The sequence below is a fragment of the Emydura macquarii genome, unplaced genomic scaffold (assembly GCF_026122565.2).
Source record: "Emydura macquarii macquarii isolate MOO-44397 ecotype Brisbane River unplaced genomic scaffold, CSIRO-AGI_Emac_v2 contig_1790, whole genome shotgun sequence".
Lineage (NCBI taxonomy): Eukaryota > Metazoa > Chordata > Testudines > Chelidae > Emydura > Emydura macquarii.
Window position 1 is genome coordinate 20,540,932 of NW_027131927.1, and position 21,576 is coordinate 20,562,507.

The 21,576-nt window shown below is 40.0% G+C and overlaps 1 long non-coding RNA gene across 2 annotated transcripts in view; it reads left to right on the plus strand.

Moving 5' to 3' along the window:
- The window catches only part of LOC137159187 (uncharacterized), a 75,059-nt gene extending 57,586 nt beyond the window's left edge, over positions 1 to 17,473 (plus strand). For both annotated transcript variants that reach the window (XR_010921573.1, XR_010921574.1), the window contains exon 4: positions 16,968 to 17,473. This is a non-coding gene — a long non-coding RNA (uncharacterized lncRNA). The remainder of the gene's footprint in view (positions 1 to 16,967) is intronic.
- The last annotated feature ends 4,103 nt before the right edge of the window (positions 17,474 to 21,576 follow it).

Below are 21,576 nucleotides of genomic sequence, written 5' to 3' on the forward strand. Positions count from 1 at the left end.
TAAATAATAATGGTAACATGTTAAATCCCCTGGCTGAGACTTTACCTTGTTACCAAAAGGTCTGCTTTTGAAGATGAGAAGTAAAACCTGCAGCATTAAGGTTCTGAGTTCTAATCCATCTGGTCAAAGACAAGAAAGCCAACATGCTTTTTTTTTTTTTTTTTTTAGAATCAAAGCCCAAATAGATTGGAATTCGGAAACATCCACGGCTGATGAAAAGTGATCTAAATCTGAATAGTGATGAATCCGGTTCTTGGGAAGGTCTTTTCTTAAAATAAATGAAATGGGCCGGATTCTCAGCTGGTGTCAGTTTGGCGTAGCTCTGTTGAATTCAAAGCTGATTTACACCACCTAAGAATCAGGCCCATTGTCTTAAAATATTTTGAAAAGTCAGGCCCAAAGGAAGTCAGGCTTTCAAAGAAGAAAGTAAAGAATTTCCACCTCTGCATTTCCTATTACATCTGCCATTGCAGGACTAATAAAAAAGAATGTGTGAGCGGTGGGAGCCTTGTATTACAAGGGTTCATTAACTTTCAAATGTTTCAATTGAGATATTTCAGAGCCCTCGGCTATAGACCAAGGTGGGCAGCTCAGCCAAGAGATTCCCTCGAGGCTCAGGTACAGATGTGATTGCCAGTCAGAGTGCCATAAGAAACCTCATACAGTATCCCAGAAAGTGTCAGACTTGAGTTGGAGAGGCTTAAACCAAATAGCTCAAAGAGACTATAAATAACTTTTGTTCAGCTGTAGCAGACCGAAAGACAGAGGAGCCTTAGCTGATGCTAGAAAAACTCTTTTTATGCCAAGAATTCAGTCAACAAGGTTGCAGCAGCTCACTCAAGTCCCATCTCGATACATGATCATTATGAAGTTTAAATCCGGTCAGCAGCTGTACTGGAGAACAAGGCACCTTGATGAGACATGCAAACATGGGCCACGATTCAGGAAAGCACTTAAGCTCGGGCTTAATTTTAAGCATGTGATTAATTCTCGCTGAAGTCCCATTAAAGATAAATGCATGTGTAAAATTAAGCCATGCTTAAGTGCTTCCCTGAATGGGGATGCTATTCTGAATTGAGGCCACATTATGGGGTCTGTCCTGCTGATGCAAACTGGCTTTTGTTTGCTTAAGTGCTGGGACCTGCTATTTTGTTCAGGAGCCATGGACAACTTGCTCACGCGGAGGCTTGGAGTAAAAAATGAGGCAATGAAAACAATGTAAGAAAACATTTCTCACTTCCATTGCTTGCTTTCACCAGCTCCTTCTTTGAGACATGAGCTGTGGTCCAATCATACGCTGGAAAAGATCAAATCTATACAGTGCCATGCTCATAGAAGAACAAGCACACCCGTGGTTGCTGCTCTGCTATAAAGGGACAAACTCTTCCCACCTGGAAAAAAGAGAGAATGAATTGGGCCTCCCTGCAGCTGCCTCATTTGCTGGCTGCATCCCGAGGAGGATTCTCCTAAGGAGAATGATGCAGTTTGCTTTCCTTTGCGGTTTCTGCAAAGGTTGATCAGCTACCATCTCTGGCAGATGTTCCATAGGGGCTCAAGGCTGCCTTAGGGGAACACTGAATTATCACAACCCTTTGCTGCCCTAACCATAATCCCTTCCAGAACAGAGCTCCTCACTTGATGCTAGCTAGGTGCAGACCTCTACCAGAATGGAGGATCTGACCTCAGGAGTGACCTTTCTGCTACACCTGTGCCTCCACTGGGTTCTGTCCCTTGGGCCATGATGAGATTGGTTGGGAAGTGTAGAGGCAATGATTTGGAAGACCAGTGTGCAGGGGTGGAATATGACCAGCCAGCGTGCAATTTCTCCAAATACAGATGCAGGCACAGCGTGTGTGAAAGAACTGTTTGTACTGGGTAAAGGTAACATTTAATTAGAGGAACCCCTTAGCTGTTACCCCTTATTATCAGGTAACCTTCACAAATGACCTCTAATACAGCCAAATGAAAATCATGGCTAGTGCTGAATGAAAGTAACTCGTGCTGAATTTCAGCTCAGTGGGGTTACGCCAAGGTAATGACAAAAGAATTTGTCCACTTGAGTTTTGCTTTGAGTTTTGGGGAACTCAAAGCAAAATTTGTCCCAAAACACCATGTTTTTCCCGGTTTTCACTCCAGACTGACATAGTGAATGAAGAGAGAGAGAGAGACAAGTGAGGTGCGATAATATTTTTTTTATTAGACCAGCCTCCGTTTGTGAAAGAGACATGCTTTCAAAATACACAGAGCTTTTCTTCAGGAGGTGTGGAAAGTGAGTTTATGCTGCTGGAGCTTTTAGTTTAAATCTCCTTGAGATGTTGTGATAAAGATGATACTAATGCAGCTGATTAATAGTAATTTGCCACATCGTGAGAGGTTTGCCTGAATCCAGTCTGAGAAAGGGCTTCATTATTTGACCCAATAATAGTTTTTAGCAATTGCATAGTTACTTTAAATCTTAGATTCAGGTTTTAAGGCCAGAAGGGATCATTAGATCACCTTGTCTGACCTCCTGTATATCACAGGCAGAGAGTTTCACTCAGTTACCCCTGAATTGAGTCCATTGACTTGTATTTGGTTAAAGTACATCTTCCTGAAGACATTGGGAATTTGATTCCGTGGTTAACCACCCTCATTGTTAAAAAATTGTGCTTTATTTCTAATTTGAATTAGTCTTGCTTTGATTTTGTTGATTCTTCAGGGTACTTTACAAACATTAACCAATCAACAGCTAGTAGCAATGATCTTGTGGTAGTTTAATACAGAATTTTGTTTCCTCTTCCCCCCCTCCCCACCGCAACTGCCCTTTATTCCCCACAGGCCCTGCATCAGATGGGCAGATTGGTGGCTTTGTTCCTCCAATAACCCACATGCTGAAATGTAGCAATACACAGAATTGCTGGGATTCCAGAGCTTCCTTTCTCTCTAGTACCTTAGTATCCTATAGAATAAATACAACTGGCCTGGGTTGGGATGAGCAGCATCAGCTGTTCCTGTGGCTACCTTCTCAGCTTTGATGCCTCAAGCATGACACAAATCAGGCGAAACAGAAGAGACAATATTAAACATCTGTCGACTTCTAAATAAGGAGAAATCACATTAGTCACTATGCAAGCAATCTGTATGATAATTTCATAATGGCCACCTCGTGCCTTCCTCTCAGACAGCAGAAGAAATAGCTGAAATATACCCTTTATCCACTCAATTCGGGGCAATATTAAAGAAGTTTGCTGTCGATTTGCCTTTAATTGTTCAGTAGTAACTTTTTTTTCTTTATGGAGAAAGCAAACATAATTCAAATTCTGTTCAACCAAGGAAATGAACTTGGGAGGCAGGGAAGGAAATCCTTGGCAACAAGTCTTTAAAAAGTAATGTCTTATAGATGTTGGTCAAGTGAAAGAAATGTCACTGAAGCATTTTAATGTCTATCCAAAATCATTTTTTCGATTATATATTGCAAACAGCAGTATGTGACTCAAAAATTTATCCTAGCTGACAGCACACAGGCATTGAAATCTTATTGCCAAGTTTTTTTTGAAGGTACAAGATCTAACTTAACCCTTTGATTGTCCGTGTGGCTGAATAGCTTTTTAGGTCTTTTCTATCTCTAACTACTGTTCTCATACAAGCTGCTGGTGTCACAAAGTAAAATGGGTCACGAGGTAAAATTGAATGCTACAAGAGAGAATGGTGCATGTTCACAGGACATTCTGGGTGCCACTATTATGGATGCATGGCCCAATCCAACACCTGCTGAAACAAATGGAAGTCTTTCCTCTGATTTCAGTGATTTCCATATTGCAAAGTAGCTCAGCCCCAAAGGAAGGACATCATAAGGCTAGATATATTCTTAATATGCGATATCACTTAAATTTTGTGCTGGGTGAAGGTTTGGAGTTTGGGTTTCATAGAATAAGCACCCCAGAATTTCGATGCTTACTTGATCCAGACTCCTCAAGTATGTAAAAATAGGTTGGAAATCTTGTATGAACAGGCTTGCTTGTGAGTTTTCTGGTACTTTCTGCTTCCATTTTGTTTCAAAATACTGTGGCTGTAGCCTTTGTAGTAATGTTTTGACACTTCCAAGTTACAGATTAGAGCTGGGCGGGAAATAGTTTTGCCATCCTGTGAAACTTTTTGAGATTTCAAAATTTTTTTCCTCTTCTGCATCAGGATGAAGCTGAGATTTTTTAAAATTTTTCAGGAAAAACCAAAGATGGAGAATAGTCAATATTCTGGTGGCTAAGGCACTCAGCTGGGATGTGGGAGACCCAGCTCCAAGTTCCTTATTCTGCTTCGTTCTGACATGTTTCAGTTTTGCCAAATCATCATTTTCCAATGAAAACCCATTGCATCACAATTTTTCCATCCAGCTCTATTCCAGACTCCGCTTAAATGCAGAGGTGCAGGGGCCTGTGATGTGAGAATGAAAAACAACATGGGGAAATGTTATATCAACATGTCAGTACCTTCCAAACTAAGCAAAGCCTCAGTGGGTTCTTATTTGTTCCATTCCTGTTCACGTTTCCCTTCCAAAACAATCTCATTCCATATTCCTGATCTCTGAATTACATTCTAGCATCACTGCCAATATTTAACTCCACCTATATATATATATTACACACACACATACACAACAGTAAAGCACAGGCAGTTGAAGCAACAGACTGCATGAAATCTAAAAACTGAAAATTGTTTTATGTTTGTTTAAAACAAACAGGTTTCTGCTGATGGAACTTGGTATAGCAGGTTGTTACTTCCACCATTGACAAGTCCAGTCTGTGGATCTGAAAGCAGATTTGGCTCATATTATTAGTGAAGTATTTATAAATGCACTCTTAGTTTAATACATTAGTAATAGAGTATATTATTAATATGCTTTTATTATCCTCAGCTGAAAGTGGTGCCCCATTGTACTAGGTGCTGTACATACATGTATTGAGAGTAACTCCCTGCCCCCACAAAGAGTTCACTGTCTAAATAGATAGGACTGACAAACAGTGGGAGGGAAAACAGAAGCACAGAGAGGGGAAATGACTTGCTGAAGGTCACACAGCAGATCAGTAGCAGAGCAGGGAAGGGAATATTGGTTTCCTGAGTCCCTGTCTATTGCCCTATCTGCTGGACCATGCTGACTCTTCTACCCAATAGTGGGCTAAATTCTTTCCTGGCTTACAGATCATAATCCAAACTATATAACCCTGCCAAAGTCAGTGGTGTTGCACAAGTTAAGCCAACCCAGTGAGGAGTTTAGCTCATTGACTGATATAAAATGTTTAGTGCCTTCGGTACAAATTAACACTTTTCAGACTAAATCTAAAATTCAAATCTCTCAAAGGAATCAATGAAAATACATAACTCTTTTCCTTATAATTGTGTGTGTAGATGGGGAGGAAGAATGTCACATTCATAATACATGCATTTCCAGGTGCACTAATGCATGTGATGCATCTCCATGTGTACGTAAGACTCTAGTGATAGACATTTAAAAAGTAAGATCATCATTATTTTACAAAGTGGCATCTGGACCATCCAACATACCATGCTGAGTGCTATTTTTCAAAGAGTGTGTTGTGTCTCCAGTGGCACTGAAAAGAGGATTAAAAGTCGTTCTAGGAGCGCCAGGGAACCCACCAACACCTATCCTTTTCTTTTTTTGGAGAACATTAGCTGCAATTCTCATATAAAAAGACATGCGTTTTGTGGGATCTCGGAGACTGCACAACAACTTTTTTCAGTTGGAGCCATTTGTACCAGGTCCTAAAACTCATAACAGTTAATTATATGGTAATGATCTCAGTATTCAGTAAGCACTTCATTTTATTTGGAATTTGCACTAGAACAACGAGAGTGATGTTTTCATTATTCTCAGTGTATCCTTTCCTTCCTTTCCTTGCTCCCATTAACAGCGATAACCCATGCAGTTTGCCGCCATTATCATTTTTCTCCAGATAAACCATCTGTGACATAGAGACCTTGAAGCTGGGAGTTCTGGCCAAAATGCTCAATAGACTGTGCATACAGCTTTTTCAGCGGTAACTGCTGTAAAAAATCAGCAACAGCATGGCAGCATTACTCCTGCCCGTTCTGAATTCTCTTTCTCTCTTTTTCCTTATTCATATAAAATGTAATGCATGTTCACATATTCAATCAGCCAAAATTGTTTTGCCTTACTATGCAGGCTGCATTTAAGATCCATGGTGGACATTTTTATCCTTTTTGCCATTCTGGCTGCTGTATTTAATCAAAGAGCTGGAAGAAAAAGTTCTCATTAGAGAGCTTTTTTCTTTTTCCTTTCCTTTCCTTTCCTTTCCTTCCTTCCTTCCTTCCTTCCTTAAGCCTGCACTTAGCTAAAAGATGCCTCATTTCTCTCTAGGATTTGTCCACTTGACCTGATCTTGGCCTCAGGCAAAATGAATTGAAAGCCAACAAGACATCAAATAAACAAGTAATGTCTCTGTAAACATGCTTTGTAGATATGAACATCAAACATAGGACTTCTCTCTATAAGGCTGCAGCATTGAGACTAAAGACTTTGCATGATATAGCAGCAAAGTTCTAGTACTGATGATGATGATAAAGATTATTATGAACCTTTTGATGAAAATGGGAGACTCAATCCATGTGGAACGAATCTCATTATTTATATTAAGATAGGGCTTAGAGACCCCACAAACCAAGCTCAGCGCCCCATTGTGTTTATACAACTAACACATAATGAGAGGCAGTCCTACAGTGAAAAGCCTACAGTCTAAATGGAGAAGACATGTCGATAAAGGGTTGGAAGGGGGAAAAGAGACAGAGAGAGGTGAAATGACCCATCTGAGGTCACACAACAGAGCAGTGGCAGAGGCGCAGGAATTGAACCTAGTTATTCTGCCTTCCAGGCTGGTGCTCATCCACAAGATCATGCCACCTCCAATTTATAATTTAAACTTAAATCACATTGTGTGTGTGTGTGTGTGTGTGTGTGTGTTAAGACAGCCATTTTAACAGTTTGTTACAACAGCTAATGCACAATGTGGTGAAAGGCCCTTCCCTTCCCAGAGACAAAGTCCTGATTAAATCTCCTTTGATGGGACAAAAGGGGATGGATCCTGAAAAGAAAAGGAGACGTTTGAACAGATCCTCAAGTTGGGCTACATTTGCAAAAGTTAGCTCATAAGAGATGCTGGCAAAATGCATATTTGTGCCTAAATAATGGGTAATTGCAAATGTGTAAATGCAAGCAGCAGGTAATTGTGAACATGAATTTATTTTTCATGCAGAAATGCTCACTGCTGTACACAGTTGATTCAGGGGCATAAACCTTAGAGATGCTGAACACCCTCAATTTCCGTTGACTTCAGTGGGAGCTGCGAGCACTCAGCATCTGCCTGGATCAGGCTACTGCTTATCTTGTTTTTACTGTACTAAGGAGGGAAGGAAGGAAACCCCAGCCTGATGATTTAGCTATGTAGACTAGCTGGCAAGCTCTGTTTAGAGGTCTGCTTTCAAGAAACATTGACCTTTGAAGGAAGCTAACCTGATCCATTTTTTTGACCTCTGGAGAGCTCTTTTCCGCTCATGAGAAAGCCCTTCTTGTATAATATGCCATCCATGTGATCTAGAGGAGCAACTGATTTTATTTAGAAAGGTACGTTCTAAGAGAAGTCATAATAGCCAGAATTATGGTGCTTGTTGCTTTGGAAAGAGTCAGGGAAAATGTCACTTTAATACCTGAGAATAATCAGATTGTGAATCCCTTACTGCCAGTGGTGGGCAGTTACTCGTGTAAGTAACGTAAGTGGAATGATTCACGTGTGACTCTTTTACTCCCGTTGCTGATCAGTTACTCACATGAGTTGTCCTTTGACAGTAATCGCAGTCTGGCCCCGTGTGATTTTCAGGTTTTGGAGTGATATTGTTTTTTAATGAGGATAAATCTGTCAATCATGTCTTATTGCTTAATCAAAATACATCCAAATCAAATATATGGAGTCTGTGTAGAATGCAATGCTGACATGCTGATGTGTTAGAGGGAAACAAGAGCATATTTAGAACATGGAATACTCCATTTGTGCTCAGGTATACTTTCTTCCAAATGGTCACAGGATTGAAATAATCAACTAATATGCTTCCATAGACATGGGCTTATGAACCGTTTAAATGGCCTTGCTTAATGGACCTGAGCGTTTTCGTTTTACCCTATCTGAGTTCATTTGGTACTTTTCAGGGCAGGCATCAAGTTTGTTCAGTCCTTTGTGTCAACAAATTATAAAATCTTAGGTAGAAGGTGACATTTTATTATGACACTGTCATCTGAATATAAAGAATAGGGTGCTTCCCCTTTATAGTCTCTTTGCAGGGTGTTCCTGATGTAAGAAGATTAATCATGCATAAAGCAGATACTGATTCACATAAAGGTATTTATCTGTTTCAAATCTCTAGTGTAGTGTGATGTAAAGGGTCTTGTTTCCAAAGAATGGAATGTAAGTTGCACAAGCAAAACTAATGTGTAGTTGTGGTGTCTAGCGCTCCAGTCAGGGATCGGGAAGGACCCCATTGGACTGAACTCTGTAGAAGGAAATAACACAAAATTGGCCTCTGCATGAAACCACTTGCATTTTAGACAGCATGCAGTGGGATGAAGGTGGGGGTGAAGGAGAACACAAGGTATCAGTAAAGACTTAGGGTAACATTTTCCAAAGGCTCTTAAGTGATTAAGGGGCCAAAGACTTATTTTGAAAAGTCATATAGGTATTTAGGAGCCTAAGTCTAATGGTGAGATTTTTAAAGGGTCTCAGGAGATTCAGCCCTTAATTCGCACTGAAAGACAATGGTATTTAGACACTTAGTTTTTGGAACACACCCCACCCCAAGTGCCTGTGTCACTTTTGAATACGAGATTTAAGCTCATGTCACTTTAGGTGCTTTTGAAAATTTTATCCATAGATCCTTATTCAAAGATGAACTTAAGCATGTGTTTAGGTGCTTTGCTGAATTGGGCCTTAGTAGATAAATTAATAGTCACAGTGGTCTCAGTAGTCACAGGTAGCCATCAGCCTGCCTGTGGCCTCTGTGACTTCTGAGACTTACTGTGAGCACCTACAATGTGCCAGACTTTGTCCATGCATACAGGAATACGTAGTTCCTACCCAAAGAGCTTGAATAAGTGTAAATATTTACTTGAGGCCAAGTTTTGCCTCCATTTATATTGTCTGCAGCGTCCCTGTCAGGATTCACTACGGAGATGAGAGGGGAGACGCAGGGAAAGGAGACAGACAAGATGGAAGAGAAAGTACATTATTTCCCCCAAGGGGCATGTTAAATTTTAAGTTTCTTTGTTAACAGTTTCATAGTATATTAGACTCTGACCTTGTGGTGCTGATCTGAAAGTACTGTCCCCTCTCCTCTTCCTTTGCTCTCTGCTTTTAATCTTCTCTGAGATTAATAAAGTTGCTTGACTCTGGAGAGCTCCTGTAGAAATTCGGTTCACGCTAAAAGAAATAGCTTTGTTCTAGGACAAGAGATGAAGAAAGACGTGTGGAGAGGAAAGGGAATGTTTCGGGGGATAAGCCCAGATCTATTACCTTGGCATAGTCTGAGTGTCTGGGGTCAGGATATGGAATCTTCTTCTTGCCTGGCTACGGCGAAATTCTTTATCTTGCAGAGTTGTGTTCTACAGCCAGTTAGCGAGTTTGGGCTCCATACATTAAGACCTTAAACAGAAAGATCACCAAATAAATAAAAGAACACACCACCTGCAGGCCAGCAACACAGTCTCTGACACAAGAAAAAATGTTTGCCTTTTCTTCAATGATGCAATTGAACCCATCTCACCAAATGCAGCTCTGGCATACCACCAAACTCAGGACTTGATCAGATTGACTCCAGTGGACGCTGGATCAGGCTGTCTGTGCAACATGAAGCTGAGGCAGCATCAAAATGGCAGAACTCTACAGTACGCATCCAGAATTGACTGGTAGCTGCCTCCATCCGGAATGATAGGGCAGAAGCGCTGTTCATTTTCCTAGTGTTTTATTCATTGCCACACCATGTCCTAAATGCTGAGCAGAATTGGATCTACCCATATATATATATATATAATATATATTCTTTCTTTTAAGTCTGTTGTAGGTGTGTGTTCTTTTTCTCCAAAAATAGAAAAAAATCCTCTGGCAAAGATCTTCAAGTGCTTGAAGGCAGAGGGACTCTGGGCAAGCTCTCTGCATTGACGTGCAATGCTGACTTTCTGTATTGTCCATCAAAGGATGTGGGTGAATAATAAAAGAGCCAGCTTGTGCATTCTGCTGGAAGCTAAGGAAAAGAATACCTGTGACAGGTCCAAAGAAGGCCTGTTGAAAGCATGAATCCTTATTCAGACCTGTACTGATGAAACTTGTGCACTTCATAGATAACTCCAAAAGCTTTCTTTCTGATTTGTGTGTATTTCCTTTCTGCTTTGCTTAGTGTCCTTAAAACAAATACAGTTTTTTTTCTCCTGTGGGCATGTGGGACATCGCTGTTCCCACCACATATGGGCATGCCAATTGTATTGGTAAATCAGGTTAACATCTTCAAAGCCAGCAGCAAATCTGAACAGGACACTTGAGCTGTGTCACACTGATCTATTTGACTCCAGGTTTTTCCTTGGCCTAGAAGATTATGAAGAGCTTTTGACTGAAAGTTAGTGATGAATGAAATGAATCCCAGTCTGGTTCCCTCAAATCCTCCCTACAGATTTCCCTGACTATTGCATTTCTTTTTGTCCTGCAGCTCTTTTGTAGGGTGACTGTGAGCTGTGATTTCCCATTCCACATCAGAAACAGCTGCATTTCATAGTGGTGGCTGAAACAAATACAATCTATATAGCAAAACTTGTGGTCAGAGATTCACAGGGCATAAAAAGGACTGCAGTAATCTATTCTGTCTACCTGTATGTGTGAAACACGCTTTTAGGTCTTGATCAAAAGCCCATTGAAGTCAATGGGAGTTTTTCCTTGTTGCTTGGAATGAATTCTTTCACTAGTGGTTGACTCTATGGAGGATAAGATGCTGATATTTACCATAATCCTGGATTTATTCCTTCGCTCAAATAGAAATTTATGCTTTTGGCACCTGATCCTGCACCATTAAAGTCAATAGGACCCAGTCACTGCTGCTGAAAGTCTTGCATTTGATCCTCAGTGCCAATCACAGTGCCTGTATGTAGGTGGCCATGGCTCATTATACATAGGCTTGGCAGAATTCAGTTTTTGTTGTTGTATAATTTGGCTGATAATATCAGTGTTTATTTTAAGCATCCATTTATATTTGTATGTATTTACATTTTCACAGTTGCAGGAAAATGAGGGCTGGTTAGACTAGAGAGGAATCAAACAATAATTATTTTAACAAGAGTAGGAGATGAGATTAAAAACTTTATTGTTTTTGAGCTTTAAAACCATTAAGACACAAATTACCAACATCACATGTCAAAATCTACAAAGTCAATATCCTTAAATCAAACTCTGATTAGTTCTCAAGCAGCATTTTTCTTACTTTGCCTAGCTGTAAATTTCTGTTATCATGGATAGAAGTATTTCTCCTTGGTTTGTGTTTGTAGGGTGAAATTGATGTTGACTGACATTTATCAATACAAATCTAATTCTTCCAAGCCTAATTATACATAAGTGCCCACTGACTTCAATTGTGCATACGGCAGGAAATGTATGCAAGGCCAGATTGTGTCTGGCCCTAGCATGTGTGCATATGAGGCACTGGGGTAGTGGCAGTGTGTGAGGAAAGAATGAAAGGAGATTTCCCCTTGCACAGTCCGTCCCCAAGCTCCTTCTTGGGTGGTATTGCTCTTAAAGCATCTTTAATGTGAGCCTATATGGCACAAACCAGAGCAGGTAGCAGTGGGAGCTTTAAACAATCCAGGGTTTGTTCCTTTAATACACAGAGCAGGGGTCCCCAAACTTTCAGCTGCCAGGGCTACATAACTCAGTCTTGCTCTTATGGTGGGCCAGAGCAGCTCCTCCACGCCAGGGCGCTGGGCCCATGTCACATGGGAGGGGGGTGGGGGAAGGGGTGGGCGGGGCCAGGAGGTGGGAGTGGACTCAGCAGGCAGGTCAAAATGTGTCCGCGGGCTGGATGTGGCGTGCGGGCCGTAGTTTGCGGACCCCTGATATAGAGGTTTCTATGAGCTCATTTTCAAGACTGCTGCCGTTCTTTTTTTTTTGAAAATTATATTTTATTGTTATAGTGAAGTGAGAAATAAAATAGAAAAACCAGAAACCTATCTGCACTTATATTCTGAACTGTAACCCTCATCATCCTCTTAACTTCTCGCTCCTGCCATGTGGTGTGCCATGAGTGCTGCTTATTATGCTTATCAGAATAGTCTCATTGTTACTTTGTGCTCCCTTCTCTGTTTGTTGTATCCACATTTTGTCAGGCTTTATACTTTGGTTGTAAGGTTTTTAGGGGAAAGACCGTGTTTTTGCTATGTGCAGACTGTGACTAGTCTAGTGCGGTCCCAGTCCCTGAACTGGATCTTCTAGACACTGCCACAGTAATAATAAAGCACTTCCTCTGCCCATAGTATGTCATCCCTCACTCTGTAATGTCTACTTGAGAGTATATGCTCCTTAGGAGAGGCCTCGATACATCTTTTGCCTGTAAAGTGTTAACCATAGCTCTGATGCTGTGTTTAAAAAAAGAAGAAGAAGGTATAATAACAATAGTAATTTGTGCCATGCATGCAAAAGAAAAGAAGCAAAACAAGATCTCAAATAGGATGCGATAAATATTACAGAAGCGCTTCACTCAGTATATGTTAAACTCTCATTTTCTTTTTAGTTAACATCACAAAAATTCAGTTTTAATTCAATTTTAAAGTGCCCCTTTTTTTTGGTGATAATTAGGGATTCCTTTCTGTCCTTTTCAAGATGAAGAGCTATGTCTGAGGATCAGGCCCCTTCTCATGAAGCACCACATGTTTACATCAATATAAATATGTTCTTAATACTAATTAATAATCTACTAATGAAGAAATTAATTTCTTATGTTGTGTGTGTGCATATATATTCAAATTACAGGAAATTTAAAGGTTGAATCGTGCAAGATCATATGGAAATGTCACAAATGGATGGAAGAAAACTAGTAATGAAACAGAGTGGAAATGAATAAGTAGAAAGCAGATATAATAAATGAATGAGATATTTGAAATTTCTTGCAATCTTGCAAGAATTGCCATCTTGCAATTTCATTTTGGATTTATTTTTAATTACTTTTAAAATTCCTGTGTTACAAGAATAAACAATAAGTAAATACCAAGTTTGTGTGTCTAGGAGGTGAATTTAATTCTAAAACTAACATCCAAGGTATAATTGAGCAGAATAACAAGTGTTCCCAGAACATGAAGCTTTTTAAACTGGAAAAGGTTTCCTTGGGTCCCAGCTGCTCACTGCGGGCATGTGTTTTTACCAGAGATGACCCAGCAACAAAATTCCAGATCCAAACCATGGATCCAGATCTGAATTTCTGCTCTCGGCATGGAGACAACCCATGCCTAGAGATAGTGAGGGAGCAGAGTGAGGACAGCCAGCTTCCACAGTGTTATTGAGCATGCTCCGTACAAGCCAAATAGCAAATCTGGGGGTGCATGTGACCCCGCATCTCCTCCCTCTCCCCACCCCCTCCCCCCAAAACGCATTGCCTTTGTTTGCCTATATCTGAACAATCATGAATCTGACCTTTCCAAAATTTCAGGGTTTGTGGATCAGTTTCAGCTTTAGCACATTTGGCTAGAGGAAAGTATAAACTGTGAACGCTGACCTGGCTCATCCCGAGTTTTAATCTGAATTCATCAGAATGCTATAGTACGGTATTGGTCATAAATTACAACTACAATGTAAACTTATTTGCTTTGTGTGTTCCATGGCTAATTTGTTTAGCATCTCCATTATGTATCATGGTAAATAATTAACCTGCTGCTGGGGCCAAAGGGTAAGAGCGCATGTCTAAATGAGTGTTCCTCAATTTACCATTAACAACTGTTGAACTTTGGAGATGCCCATTAACAAGGATAGTGTGATGACAATGGCTCAGTTTGTTGCAGACCAATGGGAAATTCAACATGTCCACTGAGTTAATGTCAGTTACAATTTACAGTGACATTTACTGTCAGCACAGTTCTGCATTGGACAAAGTTTATAAAAGAGAAAAGAGAGAGAGAGAGAGACTAGCTCCCAATTAACCAGAATTTCAAACACTGCAGATCATGGGGAGAAGCTTTTTTAGAGGCACGATATTCAGAAAGGTCAGGCTTTCAGTGAACTAACCTCCGCCATTTATAGTATTCATGATGGCTAATGAGCACTTTACTCAGCATCGTAATAGATGCTTTATGCAAAGAAAAGCTACTCAAACTGAATTTGTTCTGCAGTTACTGTCCGTGGTGAAATAAATTTTGTCTCTACACATTTGCATTTTGTAGCTTAAAAAACCCAAATAAAGCTCCAACCCAATCGAACTTGTCAATTCTCAATGAAAACTCTCCCAGGAATGGAGTGATTTAAAAGTGGATGATCTGGTGGTGGAGCAGAGAGAGAGATTATTATTGGTGGGAAGATGGCCTTGTGGTTAAGCAGTGACTTGGGACTCAAGCAATCTGGGTTCATTTCCTTGCCCTACAATAGCCATCTTGTGTGACTTTGGGTAAGTCATTAAGTTTTTCTATTCCCATCTGTAAAAAGAGAATGACAACAATTTCTTTTTTCTACCCTTTGTCTGTTCAGGCCCAGTTCTATCGGTGCTGGAACTACTGGTGTGGGCGGTGCTGCTGCGCCCCCTGGCTTGAAGTGGTTTCCATTATATCCAGGGTTTACAGTTTGGTTCAATGGCTCTCAACACCCCCACTATACAAATTGTTCAAGCACCTCTGCCCAGTTCTGCAAAGATTTATATATATACTTAACATTATGCTCTGTGCACAATCTCATTGGAAGCCTTGACTAATGGGACTAGACTCAGTAACACTTGCGTAATCAGGAGTAATACTCTTTTTGTTAATTGATGTATGCAGTGCTAAAAGTTTGATAGGCACTAAGGGTCATAGTTTTAAAGGCACTTGTGTGCCTTACTGCTGTTGATTTCAATGGACGTTAGGTGCCTAAATGCTTGTAATAATTTGGCTCTAATACTTATATAAAAATGTATTGTATATCAAAACTCATCCAGTGGGTAAATAATAATATAACTGTGTATTATGCCAGCACCCCTTATGGGTGTTGTTCACACATAAAGGAATATACAGCTCCTGCCCTACAGATCACCCAATAAAAAACCAGTGTACACTGGCAAGTAATTCTCCATCGCAATCACTGATCCTGCATTTCATAAGACTCACTCCAGTGGAAGTTTTGTGTGTGTGAGGTATGAAGGATTACACCTGAATTGGCTACAGCTATGTTTGGGTAAGTCGCTTTGAATGTCCCAGAATATATTTTATGACAAAAATGTAAAAGCAGTCAAAAAAAATAAAAAATCCATCAATAGTAGAAGGGGAGATCGCCAATAATGAGGCAATTCTTTTCCTTCCTGGAAATTGACATTCCCAGGTGAAAAATTCTGCAGGCTTTACGGTATTTGATTAGGTTTGTTAAACACGCTTATAGCACTAGGTATGAAGCACTTCAGAGTCACTGGTTTTAATTGCAGCCTGACAATAATGACCTATAAAAGGCAAGTAGAAACCTAGTATTTTATGTCACATCTTGCTGTGTATATTGAGTAGGGATTGCTCTATTTATAGGGAGCTATGGGAAGTGGAGTAAGTCTTGGTCTAAATCCATTCCACAGTTGATGTAAATGTTGCTTGTACTGCCACTTTTAAGCTGCAAATAAATGATGTTTTTCTCTTGTTAAAATAAATGCTTCTGCATTAAATGGATTTATTTTAACAATGGAAGCTGACTGTAATATTATAGTAATATTAATAGTATTTGAAACCAGACATCAAGGACCAGCTCCAATGGCGCTATGCTGATTTTACACCAGATCTCTCCCTTGGTGACACTTCAATATGTTTTTAATAGCCAATGAGGTTTTCTTTTTTAAACCAGAGGAAGGTTTTTAGTAGGAAATGGGAACTTTCGTGAAAGTGAATTTCCTTTACATTTTTGTCTATCCTTTGAGGAAACAAAATTAAATTTTTTGTTCAATTTCAAACAAAGAATTTTGTTTCCATGTTTGAAAATCATGAACATTTTATTTTTCATCCCCCCTTTCTGAAAAAAGGTGCCACAGTGTGGGTCCCATTGTTAAATGTTAACTGTTTAAGGTGACTGCAACCCTCATTTTTTAAAGTGACTAGCACTTTTGGGTGCCCATTTGGGACACATTAAAGGGTTTGATTTTGCAAGTGGTGGATCTCGGCTTTCTCTGAAAATCGGGTCCTTTTCAAATGTTTCAAGTTGGACACCCAAAATCATGTCACTTTTGAAAATTTTGGCCTGCAAGCTCCAGTGAGTTGTGTGTTTAATATCAGAGCTGTAAACTTGCAACAGAAACAATGACACTTCAGAAGACTATTTGGTGTTTAAATGCTTTGTTAGTTTACTTTACAGGCGTCACCTCAATACGCAGCCTCCTTTGAATGGAAACCAGGAGAAATTTTCCTTTGAATGGAAACCAGGAGAAATTTTCCTTTGAATGGAAACCAGGAGAAATTTTCACATGCTGCTTACACGTTATGGTTCCAATAAAGATGCAGCTACAATTCAAATGAGGATTTAATGATCATAATTATTATTACATAATGCCTTGTTTGCCATCCCTCTTCTCCACCTTTGATACTATAATATTGGTTTTCACAAATGTGTAGTTGGCCACCTAAAAGGAATGTGCAGCTCTCTCATCAGGAGAACAGCAACAAACCTAATGTGCTGCAGACAAAGCATCTTTCTGACAAACAGCATTTCTCCTCATCTTTGTCGTATCAGGTCTGTTGGAGAGTAAAGAGGCACGCCAGCCACTGAGGGGAGAAGAGTGGGCCCGCAGACACTGCTTGAAATCTTGTCCCTATTGATTTCAGTCAAAGTTTTGCTATTGACTTCAATGGAGCCAGGATTTCACAAAAGAATGAGAAGAATGATTGAAATGGCTGAGTGTAACTCTCTGCAAGGCTTCAGATGAAGCATGTTGAGGAACAAGTTGAATGCTGGAGGGAAGGGAAGGCCATCCTTGGAAAAAATCCAGATGTACTCACATTGAAACTATAGCAATAAAATTACACCCCTGTTGTTTCTAGTTGTTGCTTCTATTTAATGCAATATGTTGTTGGAGGAGAAGGGGGGACCAACCTGTTTAAGAATGAGCTTTGAGTTGTTCCATCTGTAGACTTTTAGTTTTGTCATAAAAACACAGAAGCCTAGCAGAAAGCTTGTTTTCAACTGGCTACTTCTATCATCTTGTTTGGAAGCTGGTTAACTAAGTGTGGCATTTATAATGAAAGCAAAAACTTTGTTTATGAAACTAGTAGTGTTTGTCCAATTCTTTGACCATCTGCTTTTGTTGACAACCACCTTTCTGTGTTGTGCCATAGTTCTTTTGTCTTCTACAAGTGTGTGTGTGTGTGTGTGTTAGGTCTGCACATTCTTGGTAAAATTACAAGAAGTTATCATGTGAGGACTGGATTACCAAGAGAGAGGTAGTGGAAAATATAGCCCTTTTTACTTGTAATTCAACAGCTGCTTAAGCCCAGGCTGAAGTATTCAGAATCCAACACACTCTGCAGAATTCCAGCACATTGCAGTAATGGTGAGTGAACTCTAAGAAATCTGGGCTTGTCTCCTCATGGCAAAATCAGGCAAACCTGAACTCTTTTGGGAATGCAAAGAACCAGACTCGTAAGAGAAGAGCCAACTTCCCACCACTCATAGTCTTGGAAAGAATTCCTAAAGTGCAAGCTTGTCCAGGGTGACTGAAGTGGTTTACCATGTTCCCATGCTTCTCCTGTTATGCTGTTCTGGGATGGTTTTGAGGTTAGGGAACTAGACTAAGATTGAAGAGATCTGTCTTCAGTTCCCAGATCTGCCCCAAATTTTGTGGCTGACTTTGAGCAGGCCATTTAGTTTCTTTGTGCTTCAGTTCCCCATCAGTACAGTAGAGATAACAATATTTCTTTTCTCCCGCCTCCATAGTCTGTCCTGTCAATATAAACTGGTCTTGGTCAGGGCCTCAGTGAAACTGTAACAATAACAGGACAATTTTGAGCTCCAAATGTTAACAGTGAAACACGTCAGTGTTTTTAATTGCACCAAATCAATCACCTAACCCTGTTTTATTATCTCTACCCTTCTCTCCCTGATGGCAACACACACATTGTAGAAATGAAACTGTGTTTAGAAATGTATACTTTCTGCACTATTTTCCCATTAGTCTTTTTTTCCATCAGTGGCTCCAGAGTTTAGCATGAGGCTGGGCTTGAATAACAAAGATGATCTCTGAGAGCAGCCCACAAGGCTAACAAATATCCTGATGAGGATGCACTATGCCAGCTTCATCCATCCAGCTGAATTTGCATTGTGAGTGCAAATAGCGGCATGTCTTGGCCCATTTCTGCCCTGCATGGAGTCATTTATTTAATAACTCAGTTCACAGACATTAGAAGATAACTGTGCAACATTTCATATTGCTCAAGACAAATAAGAAATCAAAAGACTGCGGCTTTTAGAATAGTAGGTTTCCTCTATCCCCTTGCCCTACCTCTTTTAATGCTTAACATAGCAATCATTCCTGAAGTGTAAAACATACAACATTTGTATTAGCAATGGGAAATTCATGGAGCACTGCATGTCACAGTACGTTTACTGACAGTGTTGACTACTGAGACAGCCTTTTAAAAAGATCAGCTTATTCCTCTGTGATGTCTAGTATTGGAACTGGTTATTAAACTGCAGTTAGATATCAATTTCAAGCACATGACCCAGCATTTTAAGACGGCTTAAAACATTTGATACTTAGTTCTTCTCTCCAGAGTGTTTCTAACACAATAAAGGACATTAAGAATTGTTTTGGCTTTATGGCGAAGATTTTCAGAAGCAACTAGTGATTTTTGGGTGCCTCAGTTTCTGAGTTCCCAAAGAGAGATCTCCAAGAGACCTAGTTTTAGAACAGTGCTTAGCACCCGTGCCTTCTGAAAATTGGGCCCCTTTAACATGTGTCAAGTAGGTTACCCAAAACATGGGGCACCTAAACCACTAGCCACTTTTGAAAATCTTTACCAATGTAAGTGTGGAAAAAATATGTGTGTAATTTCTGTGGTTTAATTGCATGAATTGTTTTTTGGGTCAGGTGATTGCACATGCTAATTAGGAACAGAATGCAATTACATGATTTGTGTGTGCACTCCTAGTGAAGGCTAGCACAACAGTACAGTTGAATCCCTTTAAAACTAAATGAAATCATTTATAAAATGTTCAAATGTGGCCTTGGGAGGCTATCTATTATGCTGATGAACGGAAGTGGTGAAAGCCCGGTCACTGGAGGTATTTAAATATGGCTGATTGAAGCACTAGAAGATGTAAGCTGAAAGTGAAGGTCCTGAATGCTTATATAGGCATATAAGTAAGTGGCTTGATTTTTGAAAGTGTTGAGCACTGAACAGCTCCCATTTGACCTCAGTGGGAGCTGTGGGGCATTGAACAGTTTTGACAACCAGGAGCCCAATTTAGGGTGCCTATTTTTGAATGAGTTGACAATGGTGTACAGTAGAACCGCCGGTGTTCATAACTCTGAGTTACGAATGGACTGGTCAACCACAGACCTCATTTGGAACTGGAAGTACACAATTTGGCAGCAGCAGAGACAAATAAAAAGCAAATGCAGTACAGTACAGTATTGTGTTAAACGTAAACTACTAAAAAAAAAAAGGGAAAGCAGCATCTTTCTTTGCATCGTAAAGTTTCAAAGCTGCATTAAGTCCATGTTCACCTGTAAACTTTTGGAAGAACAACCAAAACGTTTTCTTCAGAATTACGAACAACCTCCATTCCCGAGGTGTTTGTAACTCTGAGGTTCTGCTGTATTTCTTGGCCTTTATTTAAAAAAAAAAAAAAAAAAAAAGTGTTTTTTTTTTTTTTTTTTTAAATTAATTCTACCAGCCCAGCAACCAGTTTTCAGGAGCCATCTGAAATACTCAACTCCTGAAATATTGATAAAGAAGCACGTTTTTGGTTGCAATGCTTTAAAGAGAGATTATTATGGACAACAGGATGAAATTCATCCCACCTACACAAAGGCTGATTATTTGGGCTCTATGCGTGTGGTGTTAGGAGAGTTTTGGGAGATGAAATCTGCTTCCATCAGCCTGAGGCGAGGAGCTGGTGATGCTGTGACTGGCCCCCACTCCCTCAATTGCTATTCTACTCTATAGGCAGATCCTCCACACAAATAGTGGAGGTTGTTGGGCTGCTCCATCCTTCCCCCAGCTCATCCCTGTTTTGCCTCCATAGTAGTCAGAGCTGGTTGATAATTTTTCATTTTAACCTTTTTTGTGTATATGGCAAAAAATAGCTTTTTGGCAACATGGATATTTTCTCTCAAATTTCTGATTTCAGAATTTCTTTTTTCCAAATTTTCATCTACAGTAAATTTTATTTTCATTTTTCAAAAACCTATAAAAGATTGGGGCAAAATGTACATGAAAGTAAAAAATATTCATTTCTAAATCCATTTTTGACCAGCTCTAATTGTGGCCTTTGGCACTAGTCTAAGCAGAGCCACTGTAAAGATCCTTGCTGCAGTGCATACAGGGTGTTTAAACAACCGTTTTTCTCTCAGTCTCCAATCTTAAATCTTAAATGGGTGAAGTTTGGCAGTGTGGCAAATTTTCACTCGTGAATAGAGGTATCAGGAGAGATTTATTCTGTGTATGACTCCACTGATTTCAGTGGAGTTGCACCAAATATGAATTCTAAAATTCAGGATGGTGCTGTACCTCAACAGAGTTCTTCTTAACTATGCAGCAGTACAGAAAAGATCTTGCAATGTCCCATAAGACAGTGAGTAATCAGTTTGACTGGAAATAAATGGCAATACTTTTCATTACCCTTTAGCATCAGCGTGGTTTAGGCTTTGCATAGCACTTTACTCATAACCATGCCGTTTTGTAGCAATCATTTCTTATCTGCAAACATCAGTTAAGTGGATGAAACCTCTCCCAGACTACTTCTCTTGGCAAATAAAAATTAAAGCACTCACGGGTCAAGTGGGAAGAGCGGCAGGGTGTTTCCTGTTTTACAAAGGTTGGTGGTAGATGTGTGAAAAGGGGACATGGAAGAAAAGGAGGGATGGGAGTGGGCGCAGAAGAGGAGAAATGAAGGAAAAGAGAGAAGTGCAAGAGGGTAGGAATGGAGCCTACGGAGCATAATGAGGAAAGAGGAAGTATTTTCTCTCTCTAATACACTCTGTTTAACTGCTAACTTTCAGTTGATTTACTGCCCTACAAAATGCACCATAAGAGTTTAAAAAAAAAAAGGGGGGGGGGCCACGGGGGAAGAGAACATCAAGATGTGCTCATGTGGTAAGATCATATGGTTACTCAATAAG